Raw genomic sequence first — 22,637 nt, 5'->3', positions numbered from 1 at the left:
GAAGAATGAGGTATAACTCCCAGCTTACATGCCTGGTGGTGCCTACTCACCGCAGTCACAAAGAGGGAGACCAGACTTGGGATAAAAAGAGTGCGTTCCATTTTACACATGGTGAGGCTCTAGAGAACATTTAAGGGAAGATGGCCAGCACATTGTCAGATCTCTAGGCCTGGAATTCAGGAAGACCTAGGCCTTGGTCAGAAGACTCTGATTTCCAATGTCACATCCCAAAGTGCTTCACATTATGAGGAAGTAGAAGAAAAGTTGATTTATGTTTAAGGGAGTTAAACACTTGATTAAGATCCTGCTTATTCATTCATTCCACAAATATTCAACTGCCTCCTCAATATCTCCACTTGTCTAAAAGATATGTCAAACTCAACATTGCCAAAGCTAAGTTCCTAATCTTCCCTAAAAAAGACTTCTCCACCGCAGCCTTCCCCCATCTCACTTGATGGCAGCTGCATCTTTCTACTTGCTCAGGCCAAAAATCTTAAATGCCTGAATCCTGGATGCCTCTCTGTCTCTCATACTCCAAATTCAATCTTCCAGCAAATCCTGTTGGCTCTTCTCTCGGAATATATGCAGAATCTAACCGCCTCTCACCTCTTCCATGGCTGCTTCCCTGGTCTAAGCACCACCATCTCCTGTCTGTATTATTGCAGTGGCCTTCTAATTCGTCTTCACACCTCCACCTTGTCCCCCTTCTGGCTTTTCTCAATATTGCAGCCAGAGAGATCCTATTAAAACATAGTATCTGACCTCATCTTTCCTGTCATTCTCCCGCAAGCTCCCTCTACTTCAAACCCAAAAGACCGTTCTTACTCCTCCCTGTTCATGCCCACCTCAGCCCTGTACTTGCTGTTCCACTCTCTGGGATGTTCTTCCCTCAGATAGCTACATAATTTACCTCCTTCAGGTCTTTTCTTAAATTACGTTCTCAAAGGTGGTCTTCTCTGGCTTATTTTAAAGTATGCCTCCCCAATTCCAAGACCTCTTCTCTAATCTTTTTCTGCAGCACTTATCATGCTCTAACTATACATTCCTCTTACTGATTTTGTTTATCTTTTTGCTCCACTGGAATGCAAGTTCCATAAAGAGAAGGACATTCGTTTAATGGGCAATTTATCCCCAGCATATATAATAGCACTAGAATAGAATATTCTACTCTACAGATACAATATCTCTGTGTGTGTGTGTATGTGTGTGTGTGTATACACACACACACACACATATATATATATATATGTTTGAAACGAAGTCTCGCTCTGTCTCCCAGGCTGGAGTGCAGTGGTGTGATCTCGGCTCACTGCAAGCTCTGCCTCCCGAGTTCACGCCATTCTCTGGCCTCAGTCTCCCAAGAAGCTGGGACTACAGGCTCCCGCCACCACACCTGGCTAATTTTTTGTATTTTTAGTAGCGACGGGGTTTCACCGTGTTAGCCAAGATGGTCTTGATCTCCTGACCTCATGATCTACCCGCCTTGGCCTCCCAAAGTGTTGGGATTACACAGTATCTCAATAGTTGATCTCAGTCACTCAACAAACACTTGAAGGATGGAAGGCAGGAATAAAGAAAGGGAAGGTAGGCAGGAGGGAGGGAGGGAGGGAAGGAACTGAAGCTCTATGTCCTGAGCATTATCAAGTATATACAAAATTATATAATACATGTCCTTGCCCCTCGTGTAGTTTGTTGACAGAATAAGACACATTTCCATAAAGAAAGTTAAGTAATAGTATGAGTGCGTGCTGGAGTCATCTGTAACTCTTGCAGTCTTAGAGCTTTTATAAACCTAGGCTAGTGGAAGAATTTAGTGACATTATCTGTCCTCATATTTCTCTCTGGTTAACTAATGGACAACATTGCCATAAAGCAAGCATTTCTCTATTAAGCTTAGCAAAACCTCATATGTTTTTCAGACACAAAATGCAATTGTGAAATTACATGTACCATCAAGCTACATAAACACCATTTTGTTCTACAGTCTTTTACCTTAGCACTCCTATTTGTTTGCTGACCTTGTTCCATTCACAAGGAAGGAGCCCTAATGGCTCAATCACATCTTAAAGACTTCACCTCTTAACAGTATGTCATTGGCAATACCTGAATTTTGAAGAGGTTACATTCAAACCATAGCAGCTCATGCTCACTTTCTAGGAGTCTTGGGAGTTTTTTCCTCCTTTAAATAGAAAAAGAAAGACAAGGACACTAAAATCTATTTAGTAAGCACCTACTTTACCATGAAATTGTGTTTCAGAGATACTAAAGAAAAATAAAACAGGTTTGCAGACTTCAAGGATCTTGAGGAGTGCAGATAAGTACATAAGTTGTTGTTTGGGTTGAGTATTATCTAAGTATCTAAATGGGACAGACAAATGTCTCATGCATCACTTCAAGGATCATGCTAAAATGCAGATTTGAATTCAGCAGGTCTGAGGCAGAGCCCCAAGATTCATTTCTAACCATCTCCCAGGTGGTGCCAATGCTGCTCCTCATTTAACGACATTTTGAGCAGCAAAGATATAGACAACAACGGCCAATAACTTCAGAATATGGATTTAAATATTTAGGAATGGTCATATCAAAAGATGAGACATGAGCTGGACCTTGAAGATGAGAAGTATCCAAAGGAGTAGACTGAAAAATAAAAGGACTAAACTGAGGACCAAAGCAATGCCATGGAAGATGCATTTCAGGACAGTGAACAGAAAGATTGAAAAAAAAAATTACTACAGGCAAGTATTAGACTAGAAAGATGGAAAGATCAACTGGAGACAGATTGTGGGAGGTTTTGTATGCCAGGTTGAAGACTATTATAGATTTCATTCTGTAATCAAATGAACACCAATGAAATTTAGGGAAAAGGAAGAGAAGGCCTAGATCACAATGCGGTGATGAAAATAGAAAGAAAGGAATGTGCATGAGGCGGAGGGCTTTAGAAAAAGAGGTAATCCTTGGGGGGAAAAAAAAAAAAAAAACTCTAGATTCTCAAATGGACATGATAGACATTTTGAAGGAAGTATCAATAAGACAAAGCCAATTAAAAAGCTGAAAGTAATGGGCCGGGCATAGTGGCTCATTTCTGTAATTTCAGCACTTTGGGAGGCCAAGACAGGAGGATCACTTGAAGCTAGGAGTTCAAGATCAGCCTGGCCAACATAAGACCCCATTTCTACAAAAATTCAAAAATTAGGCCTGGTGCAGTGGCTCACACCTGTAGTCCCAGCACTTTGGGAGGCCAAGGTGGGTGGATCACTGGAGATTAGGAGCTCAAGACCAGCCTGACCAACATGGTGAAACCCCATCTCTACTACAAATGCAAAAATTAGCTGAGTGTGGTAGCAGTTGTCTCTAATCCCAGCTACTCAGGAGGCTGAGGCAGGAGAATCATTTGAATCCAGGAGGCAGAGGTTGCAGTGAGCTGAGATCACAGCACTGCACTCCAGCCTGGGCAACAGAGTGAGATGCTGTCTCAAAAAAAAAAGCTGAGTGCAGAAATGTGTGCCTATAGTCCTAGCTACTTGGGAGGCTGAGGCAGGAGGATCACTTCAGCCCAGGAGTTTGAAACTATAGTGAGCCATGATCGCACCACTTCACTCCAGCATGGGCAATGGGATCAAAAGCTGTCTCTTAAAAAAAAATAAAGAAAAGGAAGTTAAAGATAACAATGATTTTAAACTTGGATGACTAGGAGAATGATGGTAGAAAAATGTAGATTGAGAAAGGAGTAAGTTTGGTCAGAGAGCAGATGATGAGTTTGGATTTAGATATCTGGATTTTGAAGTGATAGCAGAATTCTAAGTGGAAACTTCTGGTAAACCACAAGAGATGTGAGGTGGAGAGCAGACAGGGGTCATCACCATAGACAAAGATGTTAAGTAAGTCAGCAGAGTGATGATCATTGAAACCATGAGGCAGGTATTGATCGCTGAGGGTCCTGGATACTGGAGAAGGTCACAGGCAGACAGGGCTGAGGTCCAGACCTACAGGCGTGTCCTTATTTAGGGAACAGAGAGAGAGGGGCTAGCCAAAATTGACTGGTGAAAAGAGAAAATTTCAAATAATTCATTATCTGTGATGCTTTCACTAAAACAAACTTTTTGACCCACAGGATTTGGCAATGTGTGAGCACATTTGTATTCCATTCTTAGTGCCATCAATTCTACGCTCTGCTAATGTGGCCCCAGGAGGCCAAGGTTCCAGTGCCAGTTTTGTCACCTGCCTGCTCTGTGGCCTTGAATGACCCACTTTAACCTCTCACCTCAGTGAAATCACCAGCCAAAAGAGGAGGGGGAAATACTACACTATTACAAGTCTCACAAAGATGTTATGAAAAAAGAAATCACATAAATAATTTTTGAAGGCCACATTTTAATGAAACCATCAGATGACTTTTCTAATTTATCAAGAGTTGAATGCAGTTGATATGCAGTTCTCGTGCAACTGCACAACTTAGATTACCAGGAGAAAAGGCAAACAGATTTATTTTTTCTGAATTAAAAGAGCCATATCTAGGTTTTTAAATGCATTCACCAGATTTTATTGAGGGCTTTTTGTATGCTAGGTACTGTGACAGGCAAATGACCAGACACACAGTTAAATCAACAAGGGGCCTGTGATGAAAGGTCTTGGAATCTAATAAGAAAAAAGAGAAACACAAATCATGCATAATAAAACAAAAATCAATATGTTATAAATGCCATAAGACCCATATGAACCAAGTACAATTGATGTTCATTGAAATTTCTGGCTGATGGAGAGATGGGATGAAGGCCTTGAACAAGGGTACATGGTGACAGATGGAGAGGAGAGGGAGGGCATCCCCTGTAGGCCCAGAGGGAAGAGGGCACAGACAGGACTTGGGCAATGGCGAGGAGCACAGTTAGCTTGGAACATGGAACAATTAGGAGAGCAGCAGGAGGTAGTCAGATTGCAAAGAGCACAGATGCCAGGCTACCGAGTCAGGGCTATATTCTGTGGACAGCAGAGCACCGGGAGGGCAACAAAGGACCCAGACAAGCAAAAGACTTCAACTGGAGCTGTGCTGAAGATGGTTTAGCAAAGAGATCAGCTTCTGGGAGAAAAGAGACACAATAGAATATTGGTGACATGGATGAATTATTTTAAGTTTCTCATTAAAATGGGGACAGCAGTGTTCTATGAAAACTGTCACAGACATATTCTTCCAAAGGAAATTAATTTTTAATAGAAACATGGAAGTGATCCCCTCTTTCCAAAGTTTCATGCTATGTCTCATAGTTAAACGTAAAGTTTCAAAGTCAAAGAGAAATGTCCTGTCCACTAAAGCCAGGAAGACTGGCCAGGATAAAAAGCCGTGAACCAGCTCCAGGGGGTCAGGGCAGAAAGGAGACGAATAGAACAGTTGGAGCAATTATTCTAAACCCTTTGGAAACCACAGATTCCTTTGAGATTCTGCACATAGCTCATACATATGTGAAATTCTGCATATAATTTCAGGAGGGTTGTAGATCCCCTGGGCCCTATTCATTGAGCCCTCAAACTAAGAATCTCTGAGCTGGAAAAGAAAAAAATAAGAGATGTTCTAGAAGTACTATTAGAAGGAACACACAGAGAGCCTGACACAGTGGCTCGCATCTGTAATCCCAGCAATGCGGGAGGATCCCTTGAACCCAGGAGTTTAAGGCTGAAGTGAGCTATAATTGCACCACTGCACCCTAGCCTGGGCAAGAGAGCAAGACCCTGTCTATTAAAACCAAAAACCAAAAAAAAAAAAAAAGCACACAGAAACCTACAATGACAGAAGATGGGGTCACCTACCCCAGATGTTTCCAGTGAGGCTGCTTGCAGGAATTACCTGGGGGTTATTTCCATTGGTAAAATCAGACTTTTTGGAGGCAGGACTAAAAATTCTGGATTTGTAATTAACCAAGTTCATTTTGATGAGAAATAAAGTTTTGAAGCCATTAATTGGTTTCCTTAGGACCGCAGGACATGTGGGACACTCTGCTGTTTCTTTTCTTCTTTCTTTTCTTTGAGACAGAGTCTCACTCTGTTGCCCAGACTGGAGTGCAGTGGCACAATCTCAACTTACTGCAACCTCCACCTCCCAGGTTCAAGTGATTCTCCTGCCTCAGCCTCCCAAGTAGCTGGGATTACCGGCGGGCACCACCATGCCCTGCTAATTTTTGTATTTTTGGTAGAGATGGGGTTTTACCATGTTGGCCAGGCTGGTCTCGAACTCCTGACCTCAAGTGATCTGCCCACCTTGGCCTCCCAAAGTGCTGAGATTATAGGCATGAGCCACTATACTCAACCACTTTGCTGTTTCTTATGATTGTAATAGAAATCCTTCAATGCGTCATTATGTGGTTGAACTCTTAGGAGTTACTACTTTAACCTGATGTACGGTCTTAATGCATCTTCATTGACTTCTTTCACTTCATTCTTCATTCAGCATGACCATCATACCCTCTTGGAAGACAACCACTCCCTCCTTCAGCCTTTCAATTCAAACCTTTCCCACAATGCATGTAACTCTAGGTTCTAGTCTCATCATCATCATTATAGCACATCATTTTCATGGATTAATGCTAATCTGAGTGTTCTAGAGGCTATCTTTTGAGACTGTTGCATACTGGGGTTCCTATTGGATGCCCTCCTGCAATTCAAGGGGGACTCACTCAGAAAACCCCACAGATCAGAAAATCAGCAGATCCCCTTAGCTGACCCTTGACCTCCATACTATTTCCTGAGGTTGATTCTTTTACCATCTCTCTGCCTCTGCAGCAACAGCAGAAATAGCTAAAGACTAAAGAATTAACAAAAAGAAGGCAACCATTTAATTGATGCTTCTGATGTGAAGCATTCTTGATTATTTCAGGAAGAGAGTTTGTGTGGAGTCAAACCCTTATTTACCTACAGACAACCTAAGGCAGTATCCTTTTCCCACCAATCTTTAGCTTTTAAATTCCTTCCTCCTCCAACCCCTTACTCAGTCAGATTGAGTCACTTTGGACCAATGAGACTCAAAACAACCTCAAAGAGTCAAGATTTTAAAAATCAAAAACTTAAACAAATTATCTGACATCCTACCTCCTAGTTTTGTGCTTCCTTTTTTAACAGTTGGGTGACATTACTTAACTAGGTCCGGTTTGCTCAGTGCAAAAGGATGGAGGCAGCTGCACAGGCCTGGGAAAACTGCAGTTGTGAGGCCCAGTCTTTATGGTTTCCCAAGCTCTTTGGGCTTCCAAATGCCTTAAAAGTAGTTCATACTTGGCGGGGTGCAGTGGCTCACGCCAGTAATCCCAGCACTTTGGGAGGCCGAGGTGGGCAGATTATGAGGTCAGGAGATCGAGACCATCCTGGCTAACACAGTGAAACCCCGACTCTACTAAAAATACAAAAAATTAGCTGGGTGTGGTGGCACTTGCCTGTAGTCCCAGCTACTTGGGAGCCTGAAGCAGGAGAATCCCTTGAACCCAGGAGAGGGAGGTTGCAGTGAGCTGAGATCACGCCACCGCACTCCAGCCTGGGCAACAGAGTGAGACTCCGTCTCAAAAAAAAAAAAAAAAGAAGTAGCTCATACTCATATCTCACCCCTTTGGAAGATATCCATTATATCTTCCTCTTCCTGTTCTTCCTCTTCCTGACTTAGTAGAAAGAGAAGGGGTGGAAAGTCAAGCAGTTCTTACTATTAGAGAGTTACTACCTGTGTGCTCTTGAGCCTGTTGCTTAATCTCCCAAAAATTCCAGCGTGCGTGTGTGTGTGTGTGTGTGTGAGTGAGAGAGAGAGAGAGAGAGAGAAATTGGCATAATTATTCCTACCTCATCAGGTTATTGTGCATATCAATGTGGTCCATGATACAAAACACCTAGCAGTGTCTGGCTCAGAAATAGGATTCAGTGTCGCTTCCCTTCCCATCTCGAGCTCTGTTAGGCAGGTCGTTGGTTAATCAGCATAAATTGCAAGGTGCTAGGACTTAAAAGATCCTATCTCTGAATATATATCCATAGTTGCTACTCCAGAGTACAGCATAACAATAAGAATGTAAATGATCATGAGCAACTTCATCACTCAAAAGCTTCAGTTTCTTCATTCTTAAGACGATGATTTTATGTGAATGACCTCCGAAGGTACCCCGCTCTTTCCTTCGCTGGTTTTAAACTAGAAATAAACCAACCCTCTGAAGTTTTTACAATGCAACAAGGGTTGCTGCAGCTGTTTCTTAGGTTATAATCACAGAAAATAGCCCAGTAATTCAGAACAGAGAAGAAAGTATTTAAGAATAAACGGCAGGAGGCCTAACGATTACAACCAGGTAGAAAGATACGGAGAAGACAGATAATGTTAAATTACAACTGAAATGCAGGTGGAAATTACAGCAACAAAAGTAATACCAGCACAAGAGGCTAACAGCAGGTTCTGCATTATACAACAAGATGTCCTTTCCAAGGGTTTTTTTAAATAATTGCACTTCTGCTAGATTTGTAATTACAAACATGAATAATCCTCAGCATATATCATTTCTAAAGATAGAGGCTGTAATTCTGTTCCTGATGAAGAGCTGAAGAATATCTCACACCGGTTGGTAACTGACAGTCAGTAACTACCAGACAATTAGGATGATGCATCAGGAAAATTGGAGTCAAAATATCCCATGTACAGATGCTGAGTCCATCAACAAGGGAGGGATTTCGTCATCACATCCAGAGCAGAAGACACAGGAAAATCACATCACAGAAGGATAAAGGGCAATGGCATTGCTGCAGAGGATAGAACAATCATCACTTCGGTCCTACCTGAGTTAACTCTCAAAGACTGTGGAAAATAACTTTATTCTTAAAAGGCAGCCAAGGAAAATATTTTAAGTAGGGGGTTGTGGTTGATGGAACATGTAGAGCCCTCAATATCAAATTACTGGTTTGCATGTGAACCCTGTATTTGGGTTGGACTTCTCCACGGTTTGTAACATTCATTAGTTGTAAATAGCTGATAAGCAGTCAGGTAAATTTGAGAGTGAATGATTTAGGTTGCTTTCAGCTGGAGTCATCCTTGACTCCTTGCTTTTCTCTCACCTCCCCCTATACTCAGGGAATCCTGTTGGCTCTGCCTTCAGAACATATCCGGAATCCAAATCACAGCTCACCACCTTCATCGCTACCACCCTGGACCACTGCTGCAGCATCTCCAGCCTGGCATGGGACTGTGGCCTTCTAAGTCAGCCCCCTGCACCTTCCTTTACTGTTCCAAAGTCCTTTCCCAACACAACAGCTAGAGTGATGCTTTTCACTCCGCTCAAAAGCCCTCTGTGGTTCCCCACTTGAATCAGAGTCAAAGCCAAAATGCTTCTGCATTGGGCTAAAAGACACACAGGGCTCCCTGTTAACCCCTGCCCTCCCTCACTTCACTCCCACCACTCCTTTCTCCTCTCACACTCCCAAGCAAGCTCCCAACTTAGGAAATTTGTGTTGGCAGTTTCCTCTGCCTAGAAAACTTTTCTCCAAATATCCACATATGCTCATTCACTCAAAAGTCTACTCAAAACACACTTTTTTTTTTTTTGAGACGGGATCTTGCTTTGTTGCCCAGGCTGGAGTGCAGTGGCTCAATCATAGCTCACGGCAGTCTCGAACTCCTGGGCTCAAGTGATCCTCCTGCCTCAGCCTCCTGAGTAGCTAGGACTACAGGCGTGTGCCACCATGCCTGGCTAATTTCTTTTTTTCTTTTTGCAGTAGAGATAAGATATCACTATGTTTCCCAGGCTGGTCTTGAACTCCTAGGCTCAAGCAATCCTCCTGCCTCAGCCTCCCAAAGTTCTGGGATTCCAAGTGTGAGCCAAATCACATTTTTCAATGAGATGAAACCTGACCACCCTATTTAAAATTATAATCAGCTACTCCCATCTTTCCCCCAATAGCTCCTGTCACTCTCTAGTTCTTTATCTTGTTCTTGTTGGGTTTCCTGATTTATTAGATTTATTATTTGCTTTTTAAAGTCTTCCTACTGGAAGTCAGGAACATTTTTTGTTCTTTTAATCCACATTGCTTAAAGCAGTCCTGGTACACAGCAGACAGTTGCAATTATATGTAGAGTGAATGAGGAAATATAACAAAAAACTCCAACTCAAACAGGAGTAAACAAACAAATGAATAATGCATATATTCCTGCATAACTGGAGATGTGTGTGCAGGGATAGGGAAGGAGCTCCACCTCCCTGTGATTCTTCTAGGTCAGTTACTTCATCAGATGGATAACAAGATGCCTGCAGAAGTTCTAGAATCAGTTTGGGATGGGGAAAGGTGACTCTTTGAGACTCTTACTTAAGGATGAGGATGCTTTACCTAGAAGCCCCAAAAAACTTCTGCCAGCATCGAATCAACCCAAACTGAACCAGTCTTGGTTGCCAGGGGAATGACGTGCAACAGTTTGCCTCACTGGGAATAGGGATGGAAAAACCACGATTGGCTTGGCTACAAGATCAACCTCAACCACGTGGTCATTTCTCATTAGGGGATGGAGAAGGTGGATAGAGAGGAGGCAAACCCAGTGTCCATGCCTCAACCTTAACCAGACAGGCAGACAGAGGGAATAGGGGAAATGATTTGTTCAAGAAGCTGTAAAACTGAAAATTCTGGAAGCATCTCCATCGATTTTGCCTGTGGTGAAGTGCTGAATTCAGTAGCACATGAGCTTTATGATTTATTGGCCTTGCTTGAGAGTACTGGAAGTGTTGATATGGATTGCACAGATGCCCAGCTTGAGTGTGGCAGTCTCACACCATCCCTGCTGATCCATATTCACACAGTAAATATATTGAGGAATGAATGCAAAATAAATTTATTATTGATTCTGGTTTCACTCAAAACCAAATATAACAAATGTTTCAAACTCAGCAATTTGTAAATGGGGGAAAGGTAGCTGGAATATGAAATGCTGCTAGTTCTGTTACTTATTTTCTCTCTCTCTCTCTCTCTCTTTTTTTTTTTTTTTTTTTTTTTTTTTGAGACAGGGTCTGACTCTGCTGCCCAGGCTGGAGTGCATTGACACAATCTCAGCTCACTGCAAACTCCGCCTTCCAGGCTCAAGCAGTCCTCCTACCTCAGCCTCCCAAGTAGCTGGAGCAACAGGCGCACGCCACTACGCCCGACTAATTTTTGTATTTTTGTAGAGATGGGGTTTCACCATGTTGCCAAGGCTGGTCTCGAACTCCTGAGCTCAAGTGATCCGCCCATCTCGATCTCCTAAAGTGCTGAGATTATAGGCAGGAGTCACCATGCCCAGCCCTTCTGTTACTTTTTGTTTGTTTAATGCATGATGCAGGGTTGGATGGGGACATATGGGACATGAAATCTGGAATCTGATATTTCTCATTCTGCTATGTTTTGCCTTCTACATAAATATACAGAAAAGCTTATCACCCCTGCGGATCTCCAGTTACTGATCAATCCTCCTGCTATCTCTGTGCTGTTAAAAAAGCAGTGGGGGGTAGGAGAGCCTTGTCTAATCAAATTAGAAAGATAAACAAAATTTCTGAAAGAAGAATGATTAAGAAGAAAAGGGTTTGGACATAACTTATGTGCACAATTGCAAGGCAAACAGTGAGCAGATTATAACAGGATCCCGTCTATTCATACTGTGAGCGGGACTTCATGGAGATAACTCATGAGCAGTTAGATTCCTACACATAAACTCCCACACAACTGATACTGTGGAGATGTTTCTCTTAAATCCACATAGCAAAAGAAGCATTTGACTTTTTTATCTCCAAGAGTATTTCATTCCGTGGTTTGAGTGTTTGAGTCTTGGATCATTTTTCTTTTTTTCAGGGGCAGTGAAGGGACAAGACAGTAGACAGTTGGCATAGGGACATGGTTTTTTGAATACTGATAAATATAAGTGACTCTATTTCCTAGTTTGTATGCATATATAATTGTGTGTATATTTATTTGGTAGGCAGAGAAATCGCCCCTGTGTTCTTCCATTTGCATTGCTCTAAAGGAATGCCTGAGGCTGAGTAAGTTATTAAGAAAAGAGATTTATTTTGGCTCATAGTTCTAAAGCTATACAGGAAGCATGTTGCCAGCATCTGCTCCTGGTGAGGGCCTCGGGAAGCTTTCAATCATGGCAGAAGGTGAACAGGAGCCGGAGTGTTATGTGGCAAGAGAGATGCCAGGCTCCTGTGTGTGTGTGTGTGTGTGTGTGTGTGTGTGTGTGTGTGGCGGAGTTTCACTCTTGTCACCCAGGCTGAAATACAATGGTGTGATCTCAGCTCACTGCAACCTCTGCCTCCTGGGTTCAAGCGATTCTCCTGCCTCAGCATCCCCAGTAGCTGGGATTACAGGCGTGTGCCACCACACCCAGCTAATTTTTGTATTTGTAGTAGAGATGGGGTTTCACCATGTTAGCCAGGCTGGTCTCGAATTCCTGACCTCAGTTGATCCAACCACCTCGGCCTCCCAGAGTGCTGAAATTACAGGCGTGAGCCACCATGCTAGTCCAGACTCTTTTAAACAACCCCCTTTTGTATGAACTAATAGACTGAGAACTCATTCATCACCAAGGGGATGGTACTAAGCCATTCACAATCCCAGGAGGTCCTACCTCCAGCGGTGGAGATTACATTTCAACATGAGGAGTTGGAGGAGTTGAACATCCAAACTACATCAACCCCCAAAGATGTCTACATCCCACTCCCCAGAATTTGTGAATATATTAGGGTACATGGCAAAGGTGGGTTAAAGCTGCAGATGGAATTAAGGTTGCCAAATAGTTGGCCTTAAAATAAGAAGACTTTTTATTCTGGATTATTTTGGTGGGCTTAATCACACAAAGGTCTGTGAAAGTGGAAGAGGGAATGAAAAGAGGGAACCAGAGAGATAGTAGCATGGAAAGAACTCAGCCTGACGGTCTCAAAGATGGAGGAAGGTGGGCACAAGCCAATGAAAGCAGCTCCCCCTCTACAGATGAAACATGCAAAGAAATGGATTCTCTCCTACAGCCTCCAGAAAAGAATGTACCCTGCTAACACCTTGGTCTTTGTCCAGTAAGATCTGGGCACATATCTGATAGACAGAACTATAAGATAATAAATTTACATTGTTTTAAGCCATTAGGTTTGCAGCAATGTGTTATAATGGCCATAGAAAGTTAATACAGTTATCATTTTAAAGCATCATACATTGCAAATGCAAAGGTACTGAAATAGCCTTGAGTTTGCAACATCCTCAGATGCTTAAGGAAGTAGATTAAAGGCTGAACAAGATCCAGTTCAATCCGCCTTATCAAACGGGAGCACATTTCAGGAATTGAGCTCTGCTATCTGTGTTTATGGACACTTCAAGAAATAGCAGTGTACTACCCAGTAATCACAAGCCCAAAGATGGTTGAACAGTGTGTACAATTGTAAGAAGATAAAGGAAACAGGAATTGTATTTGCTTTTCATACATAGGCAGATTCTTATTTCTATCTCTTTTTGCCTGAGTATAAGAAATCTTGTCCATTTTTTAAGACTGAAATTTTCTCATTTGAACTCTTCAATATTCTTGTATTTGGTGTTGTTTCCGACACTGATCTTCGTATGTAAAAGAGGGCGATTCTGACAGGAGTCACGATCTGTTGGGGTATTTGAATTTTCTCATTTGAACTCTTCAATATTCTTGTTTGAGGTTTGGCGTTGTTTCTGACACCGGCTCATAAAGAGGACGATTCTCACAGGAGTGTTTGATGCATAATAATTCCATTATATATTGAACAAATATTTACTTGACCCTCACTGTGTGCAAAGCAACGTGTCAGGCAATGTAATTCAATAGTGAGCAAGCTACCTTCAGCCCTTGCCTTCATAGAGCTTAAAGTCTAGTTGGAAACACAGACATATACAGGTAATGACAACACAGTGTGGGGAGTGCTAGAACAGAGGACACTCTACTGAGGGGGACCTAACCCAGACTTGGCAGGAGGTGGAGGATGAGTAGCTGAAGCCAAGGATTTCCAGAGAAAGCTATCCCCTTTGCACTGCCTTCATCAAGTGGCTGACCTCTGCTTGCAGAGATAGGTCTTGTTCATCCTTATGTCTCTTTCTTCTGTTCAGCTTGAAGCCCTTGCTCAAAAAGTCAGCCTGTTCCTGACTATAGAATGATACTTTGGCCATTCACGAAAGTCATATAAGGGCGAATTCAAAATATCTTTCCTTTTTCTTCCCTCCACCTCCACCCCTGAGACAGGGTCTCACTCTGTCACCCAGGCTGGAGTGCAGTGGCACAATCTCAGCTCACTGCAACCTCTGCCTCCCAGGTTCAAGTGATTCTCCTGTCTCAGCCTTCCGAGCAGCTGGGATTACAGGCAAATGCCACCATGCCCGGTAATTTTTGTATTTTTGATAGAGGTGGGGTTTCACCATGTTGACCAGGCTGGTTCAAACTCCTGACCTTGCAATCTGCCCACCTTGGCCTCCCAAAGTGCTGGGATTACAGGCATGAGCCACCGTGCCCAGCTCAAAATATCTTTCAAAGTTATGGTTCAATATGTTTTTGAAACTACCCTACTGACAGTTTTGGCTGTTGACATTTAAACTTACTGTGCCACAGCTGGCCAAAGAAATTTTTGCTGCCCTTTCTCTATATATATTCTGCCCATCACATTTTGACATTTCCTAACAAAATAAAAATAATATTTATTTTCCTAGTTATACAATAATACAAGTTAATCTTAGAAATTTGGGAAATTAAAGAAAAGGATACATTTTTAAATGTTTATGTTACCATAGTCCCGCTACCACGAGGAGCAGATTTGCCCTGAGCTTTTTTTAATCAATCTTCAGTAGTCACAGATTTTGTCAATCTTCATTAGTCACAGATTTTGTATTTGCAAATTCCCCTACTTGCTAAAATTGAATTATAACCGCAAATCAATACTCACAGTGCATTTCAGTTATTTGTGGACATGCACATGCTCAGAGCAGCAAAAAAAGTTGAGTTGGCTGATGCATACGTGCCCAGGTGAAGTCAAACAAGGTAATGCCTCGCCTTCTTGTTTTAGCTCTCATACTGTAAACAAGTATCTTTTCTAAGATCTACTTAGTGCTATATTTTTCATATTTATATGCCTTTTGTTAGTGGTCTTGTGGTTTAAAATGGCCCCAAGCATAGAGCTGAAGCACTGTCTGGTGTCCAAAGCATAGCAAGACTGTGATGTGTCTTGAGAAAACGTGTGTTATCAGATAAGCTTCTTTCAGGCATAAGTGACAGTGGTGTTGTTTGTGATTTCAATATTAAGTAATCAATAATATATATTAAAAAGAGGTCTTTAAATAGAAATACATATAAAACAAGGTTATAAATTGATCATTTGACAAAAACATTGTGACCAGAGGCTTCTAGGAGCCTAACTCTGTATTTCCCCTAGGTGCAATGATTCAGTATTCGCAATTCAGTGTTTGTAGTGACCTTACAGAATATAACTACCATGAATAGTAAGAATTATCTGTTTTCTTTATGTCAAAAAAGAAAAAGGAATCCTACCATATGTCAATTTTTGTGTCCTACTTTTTTCTCTTAACTTTACATTCTGAGCATTTTTCAATGTTAGTAAATATTTTCTGAGATACGCCTTTCAATGACATATTCAAACAAATGGATCTCCATGATTTGTTTTCCTCTTGCTAGACACTAGGTTATTTCCAAAGATCATTCTTATGCATATGTTCTTGTGTATCTCAGTGATTCATTTGTTGCCTCACTCACTCATTCAACAAATACTTATTTAGCATTTTGTCTCAGGCCTCCTGCATAAGAATTCAAAAATAAATAGTACAGACACCAATCTCTGCTCTCATGAAGCTTATCATCCACTGAGACAGATAATAAATATTTACACAAATAATTCATGGTAATAATAAGTGCTGATAGAGACAAGTACAGGAAGCTACAAAAAGCCCATGGAAGGCCTGACCTTGATCACAGAAGGGTTCTGAAGTAACACTTTCAGCTGAGCCCTGAAAGAATTCAGGACTGAAATGCACTAGATGCCTAGGTTAGAGATAGAAGAAAGGGATTTTCTTCTCTATTCCTCTCTCCCTCTGCACCCCACTCCCCACAGCACAGGCCAAGTAGTGCCTCAGTAGGCTGTGCCTTTCATGTGCCTGTGACCCAGGGTCAGGCTCTCATCTGGCTGCCTGTGCATAGACCACTACCGCCCTTTGCTCCCCTCTTGCCCCCGCCACATAGAGAGCAAAGACCTGGAGGAGAAAGAGGTGGTTAGGAGAGACTCAGGGACACCTGCCTGGAGTGGGTCCTGCCAGTGGACCCCATGGAACCCGACTGGCAGAAGAGAGGGGTGAGATGTAACTGCAGGCCTGCTCAGGATGGGTCCTGAACTCAGCTGCAGGGTTTGGTTTATCACGGGCTGTGGCCACCACAAATATCTGTCAAAACTCCCTCCCTGTGCCCTTTTCCCCAGTACAGAAGCTCTCTACTTGCTCTCAAAATCATCTCTCACCCATGTTTGAAAGACCAAATTCAGAGGACAAATGGCTATTTAGGGGCATCAGTGTGCAATGTGAAAAAATCAGTAGTACTGAAGTCAAGAACCAATTAAAACATTTGTTGGCGTCTTTCTACATCATAGGGGCAGCATTACTTTTACAGGTCCAGGTGTCCACTTTGCTAGGGAATCTTTGAAGCCATTTTCTTTAAGAGTGTTCCTCCCAGAAATATGTACACAGAGAGAACTTGTGACAATTTGAACACCAGGGAATTAGAATGTGCAAAGCTTAAATTATTGGGGGATTATTAAGGGGACTATCAACCTGAATTATATCAACCAGAATTTAAAAGAAGCGTCTTTAGAAAGACGTTGTACTTTCTAAAACGTTAGCACGAAGTCTTACTGCTAACTAGCCATTGCCACTAGAGGTCCTGCCTGCCTGCCTGACTTCAAGGAAAAAACAAAACTCATAACTAGTCCCTGAGTGGTGTGATTTGTAACACATGCCACCTAAGTGCTTGGAAATATTTATTCTCTTACAAACATTAACCGCAGTGACCAACCACATACTATGCATCTGCTTAGCAAATTCTTTCTTAGCACAAAAGGAACTTCAGCCAATTTACAGGCTACACTTTTATCAATTCCAAAACAGCAATGCCCAAATTAGTATGCAATGCAAATAGGTAATTTCTATCAAGAAGGCTTTGATATCCATGATGCAAATTAACAATGACTTATGTACCAACTATTCACTCTGATTCTCTATAAAATCCAATATTGACAACATATGCACTAATCCTAATAAGATTTCTCAAAAACATCTTCATAGAAACTTCTAATTCCATACACTTTAGCATAATATTAGCTGACGCTCACTCACAGTTTTCACCCTGAGATGCAGTTTGAGTCTAATTTGGCACCTTACTCAGCTGTCTGTAACAGTCCCAAGGTGAAAAAGAGAGGGAGGAAAAAAGGTGTTAGTTGCAAAATCAGGATCTGACTTAATAAACTTTTGCCTTTTTGTTATCCTGTATGTTATCTTGTTAAAACTCAACATGACTTATTATCATTAACTTCCACTGCCTTCTCACCAAGGCTTTTTCCATTTCATTGCAAATGGTAAGCACATTTTCACATTGCCCAACCCCATAGTTGATGGGTGACTTCCCAAGTTCATCCTCTGCTCAGCCTTTGTCAGTGTCTTCAGCCATTCCTTCCAAGAAACTGTTCTGGTTTCTGCAATGTGATCTATTCTTAGCCCATGCTGGCTAGTCCTAAGCTCTCAAGTTTTCATCAAAGTGACTCAGTAGTCTGGTCTCAATAAATAACTGCAATTTGTGTGTGTGTGTGTCTTCCCCCAAGGACACATCTTAACCTTACAAAGACAGGATATTAAAGAAGCTTTCACAACTGCAGTTGCATTTTCAGGAAGAGCACTCTGCCTTTGGTTTTCCCAAACACCTTTCTTTTTTTATCCATGACATTTGAAACAATGGTTCTTAGCCGTCACTGCACATGAAAATCATCTGGGGAGCTTTTAAAAACCACAGATGCCTGACCCATATCCCATACCAATTGAATCAAAACCCCTATGAGCAGAGCCTGGGCACTGATATTTTTGAAAGCTCCCAGGGTTGAAAACCAGTGTTCAAAAGTGTCAGTTAGGCTTTGTTTTGCTCACGTCTCTTGATCAAGATTTTTAATAAAGATATTCCACTGAAACCTTTGAGAATTTAACATAGGTTAATAATAATGACTATTAACATTTGCCTGGAGATTTTAACATGCTATAGTACTCTCAGAGCTTATTTGCTATTTGCATAGCTAATCAATATTTATGAAATACATACCAGGGACCATTTTAGGTTCTAAAACAAAAAAGATTTAAGAAGCCATGGCAGTTGCCCTTGATATGGTATGGCTCTGTGTCCCCACCCAAATCTCATCTGGAATTGTAATCCCCATGTGTCAAGAGAGGAACCTGGTGAGAGGTGATTGGATCATGGGGACAGTTTCCCCCATGCTGCTCTAGTGATCACGAGGGAGTTCTCACAAGATGTGATGGTTTAAAATTGCCAGTTTCCCCTGCACTCTCTCTGTCTCCTGCTGCCATGTAAGATGTGCCTTGCTTCCCCTTCACCTTCCACCATGATTGTACATTTCCTGAGGCCTCCCCAGCCATTTGGAACTTTGAGTCAGTTAAACCTCTTTTCTTCATAAATTGCCCAGTTTTAGGTAGTATCTTTATAGCAGTGTAGAGTAATACAGAGATCTACAGAGTAGTAAATGAAACCAAACAAGCACACTTCCACACAGCTTACAGGTGGCATGTGTACAGTACAGTGGAAGCCCAAGGAAGGAGTGATCTGGCATACCTGAGTGGTTTAGGAAAGGGCTTATTCAGGAGATAACTCCTTTGCTGAGTCTTGAAATATTAGTCTTTCAAGTGGATGGTGGGAGACTGAGAGAGGTTTCAGGAGTCTCAGGTAGAAAGAGTAGTATAAGCAAAGACAGTGAAGCTATAAAACATACTAGTATGTTCAGTTCATTAAGTAGAAGGAGAAGCAATGGGGGAGGAAATGAAGCTAGAGGGTCCCCAGGGGACATAAATGCCATACTGAAGAATTTGGACTTTATCCTGGAGGCCACCAGGCCCTCAACATTTTTATCACATACGCCTATTAATTAAAAAAAGCACATATCTTCAATATATGTTTGTTTGTTTATGATTTTCATAAATGTAATGCTATGTTCATACATTATAAAACATATGCTAAAAACAGAAATTTTAAAAGAACAAATTTTAAAGCACCTATAAGTGCTCCTTGTTGTCATCCTCCTCTACCTGAATGAACAATCTTGCTCATCCCTGGAGTATTCATCCTCCATTTTGAGACAACTACAGATAGGGAGAGTTGGAAAAGTGAGTTAATCTACTCTTCACAGAACTCCCATGACACAGATAGAGCAAATAGTAAGAAAACTAAGACCTAAAGATACAGAGCAACTCACTGGGTCACACAGCTAGTTAAAGCAGGGAAAAGACCAAGATCACACCTAAGGCCCCGGCCAGCGTTCCACCTACCATCCCACATCATCTCCATTGAGTTATACTCCTTACCACAATTTCCTGTGAAGTGAAGAGAACTTGGACAAGACACGATTTTGTATTCAATTATGTAATCCTTATCTGAACATGAGAGAAATTCTGAGAAAATGACTATAAAACATCACTGGGATTAAATTGACTTAAGACTACTGTATTGAGATCGAGTAGGGGAGATTTGAAACGAAGAATAGAATAGCCTTAGTTAACAGAGAGCTATTATGTACACACAAGAATGAATGAATTGTTTTTTTGTTTGTTTGTTTTGTTTTCTTTTGTTTTACAGAGTCTCGCTCTGTCACCAGGCTGGAGTGCAGTGGCGCAATCTCGGTTCACTGCAACCTCCACCTCCTGGGTTCAAGTGATTCTCCTGTCTCAGCCTCCTGAGTAGCTGGTATTACAGGTGCCCACCACCATGCCCAGCTAATTTTTGTATCGTTAGTAGAGACAAGGTTTCAACATGTTGGCCAGGAAGGTCCTGACCTCATGATCCACCCACCTCAGTCTCCCAAAGTGCTGGGATTACAGGCATGAGCTACCACACCCAGCCAAATCATTCATTTTTAAAGAAGGTGGTATGCGGTATAGAGACAGCACTGGCTTTGGAGTCAGGGGACCTGGGTTTGAATTCTAACATTGCCACTGAATATGCTTTGCATGAACTTTAGCAATTTACTGAAGTATACTCATCAGTGAAGTGGGGTTAGATAATTTTTACTCAATAAGCCTGGTATGAGTAGTAAATAAACTCTCAATAGATGTTCTTTACTCTCCCTTTCGTAAACAAATAAAATATCATAAATTGTGCTAACCACTAAAATTGAACTGAACATTGAATATAATTTCATCGTTCTTGCATCATGCAGAAGGAATTTTAGGAAATTTCATTAAATTATTATTGTAAACGAAAGAAATGCTTGCTTCTTGCTGGAAAAAGTGTTGACTAAACTAGCTTTTTTATACACAATAATAGCAACCATTTATTTAAGGCCACCTAAGTGCCTGGGGTTTTGTTAGTTGGTATACATATATTTCATTAAATTTTCACAACTCTATTTACAGCAAGTATTATTATGCTAATTCTGTAAATGAAGTTAATTGGTAGAGGACCCACAAATAGAATCCAGTACCTTTTGTCCAAAGTCTTCTCTCTTAATTATTACATTAGGTTAAAGGGTATGAATCTAAAAGTTCACTCACAAACTTTCACAGAACACTAGCTTCTTGAGATATAAATATTCATTCAAGAGTCAAGACTGTCTACTGTCTATCATAAAATCTCCCAACAAAGAAAATGCCAGGACCAAATTATTTCACTGGTGAATTCTACCAAACATTTAAAGAACAATTATTGTTGATCTTTCTCAAACTCTTCCAAAAACTTAAAGAGGGAAGAATATTTCCAAATTTATTTTGTGAGACCAGTACTATGGTGATACCAAAGCCAGATAAAGACACTACAAAAGAAGAGAAAACTGCAGCCAATATCCCTGATAAGCATAGATGCAGAAATTTTCAACGAAATACTAGCAAGCCGAATCTAAAAGCACATTAAAAGGATCATGCACCATAACCAAGTGGGATTTATCTGTAGAATTCAAGGATGGTTCAACATATGAAAACCAATTAGCATGACATTAACAGAATAAAAGATAAAAATCATATGATCATCTCAATAGACGCAGAAAAATCATTTGACAAAATTCAACATCCTTTCATGATAAAAACTTTCAACAAACTAGAAATAGAAAGAAATTGCGTCAACATACTATAATAAGGTGATATGTGAATAGCCCACAGCTAACTTCATACTTGATGATGAAAAACTGAAAGCTTTTTCTCTAAGATTAGAATCAAGGCAAGCATGCCTACTCTTGCCACTTCTATTCAACATAATATTGGGAGTCCTAGCCAGAGCAGTTAGGCAAGGAAAAGAAGTGCCCAAACTGAAAGGGAAGAAGTGAAATTGTCCACATTGTTTGCAGATGACATGATCTTATATATTTGAAAACTCTAAAGACTCCATTAAAAAAAAAAAAATTTTAGAACTAAAAAATGAATTCAGTAAAGTTGCAGGATACAAAATCAATATATAAAAATTGCTTGCATTTCTATACACTAACAATGAACTATCTGAAAAAAGAAATTGGGGAAAAATTCTATTTACAACAGCACCAAAAAAAATAAAATAGGAATAAACTCAACTAAGAAGTTGAAAGCAAACTGAAAACTACAAAATATAGTAAAAGAAATAAAACAAGACACAAACAAATGAAAAGTTATCAAATGTTCATGGATTGGAAGACCTAATATTATTAAAATGTTCATATTTCTCAAAACAATCTACAGATTAAATGCAATTCCTATCAAAGTTCCAATGGCATTTTTTTACATAAATAGACAAAATGCTAAAATTCTTAGCTAAATCAATCTTGAGAAAGAAGAAGGAGGCCTCACATTTCCTTATTTCAATATACATCACAAAGCCACAGTAATCAAAATAGTATGATACTGGCATAAAAACAGACATATAGGCCAAAGGAGCAGAATAAAGAGCCCAGAAATAAATCCATGCATATATGGTCAACTGATCATGACAAAGGGTGCCAAGAATACACAATGGGAAAGGATAGTCTCTTCAACTAATGATATTGGGAAGACTGGACATGACATACAAAACAATGAAACTGGACCCTTATCTTATGGCATACACAAAATATCAATTCAATATTATTATTTAACATTTAAAGATCTGAAACTATAAACCTGCTAGAAGAAAACATAGAAGAAAAACCACTTGACATTTGTCTTGGCCATGATTTCATGGGTACGACACAAAAGGCACAGGGAACAAAAACAAAAATAAGTAGGACTACATCAGAATAAAAAAATTCATGCACAACAAAAGAAACAGTCAACTGAGTGAAAAGGCAACTTACTCAATGGGAGAAAATATTTGCAAACCACATATCAGATATGAGGTTATTCTCCAACCTATACAAGGAATTCCTACTACTCAATAGTAAAAATAAAACCTAATAACACGATTTTTTTAATGGGCT

General features: G+C 40.7%; 1 protein-coding gene across 19 annotated transcripts in view; it reads left to right on the top strand.

The window, feature by feature from the left end:
• The window catches only part of ANKS1B (ankyrin repeat and sterile alpha motif domain containing 1B), a 1,288,070-nt gene that overhangs the window by 1,062,586 nt on the left and 202,847 nt on the right, over positions 1-22,637 (top strand).

This window comes from Macaca fascicularis, chromosome 11 (genome assembly GCF_037993035.2).
Source record: "Macaca fascicularis isolate 582-1 chromosome 11, T2T-MFA8v1.1".
Lineage (NCBI taxonomy): Eukaryota > Metazoa > Chordata > Mammalia > Primates > Cercopithecidae > Macaca > Macaca fascicularis.
The sequence above is the reverse complement of the archived record's forward strand: the minus strand, read 5'-3'. Positions and strand labels throughout refer to the sequence as shown.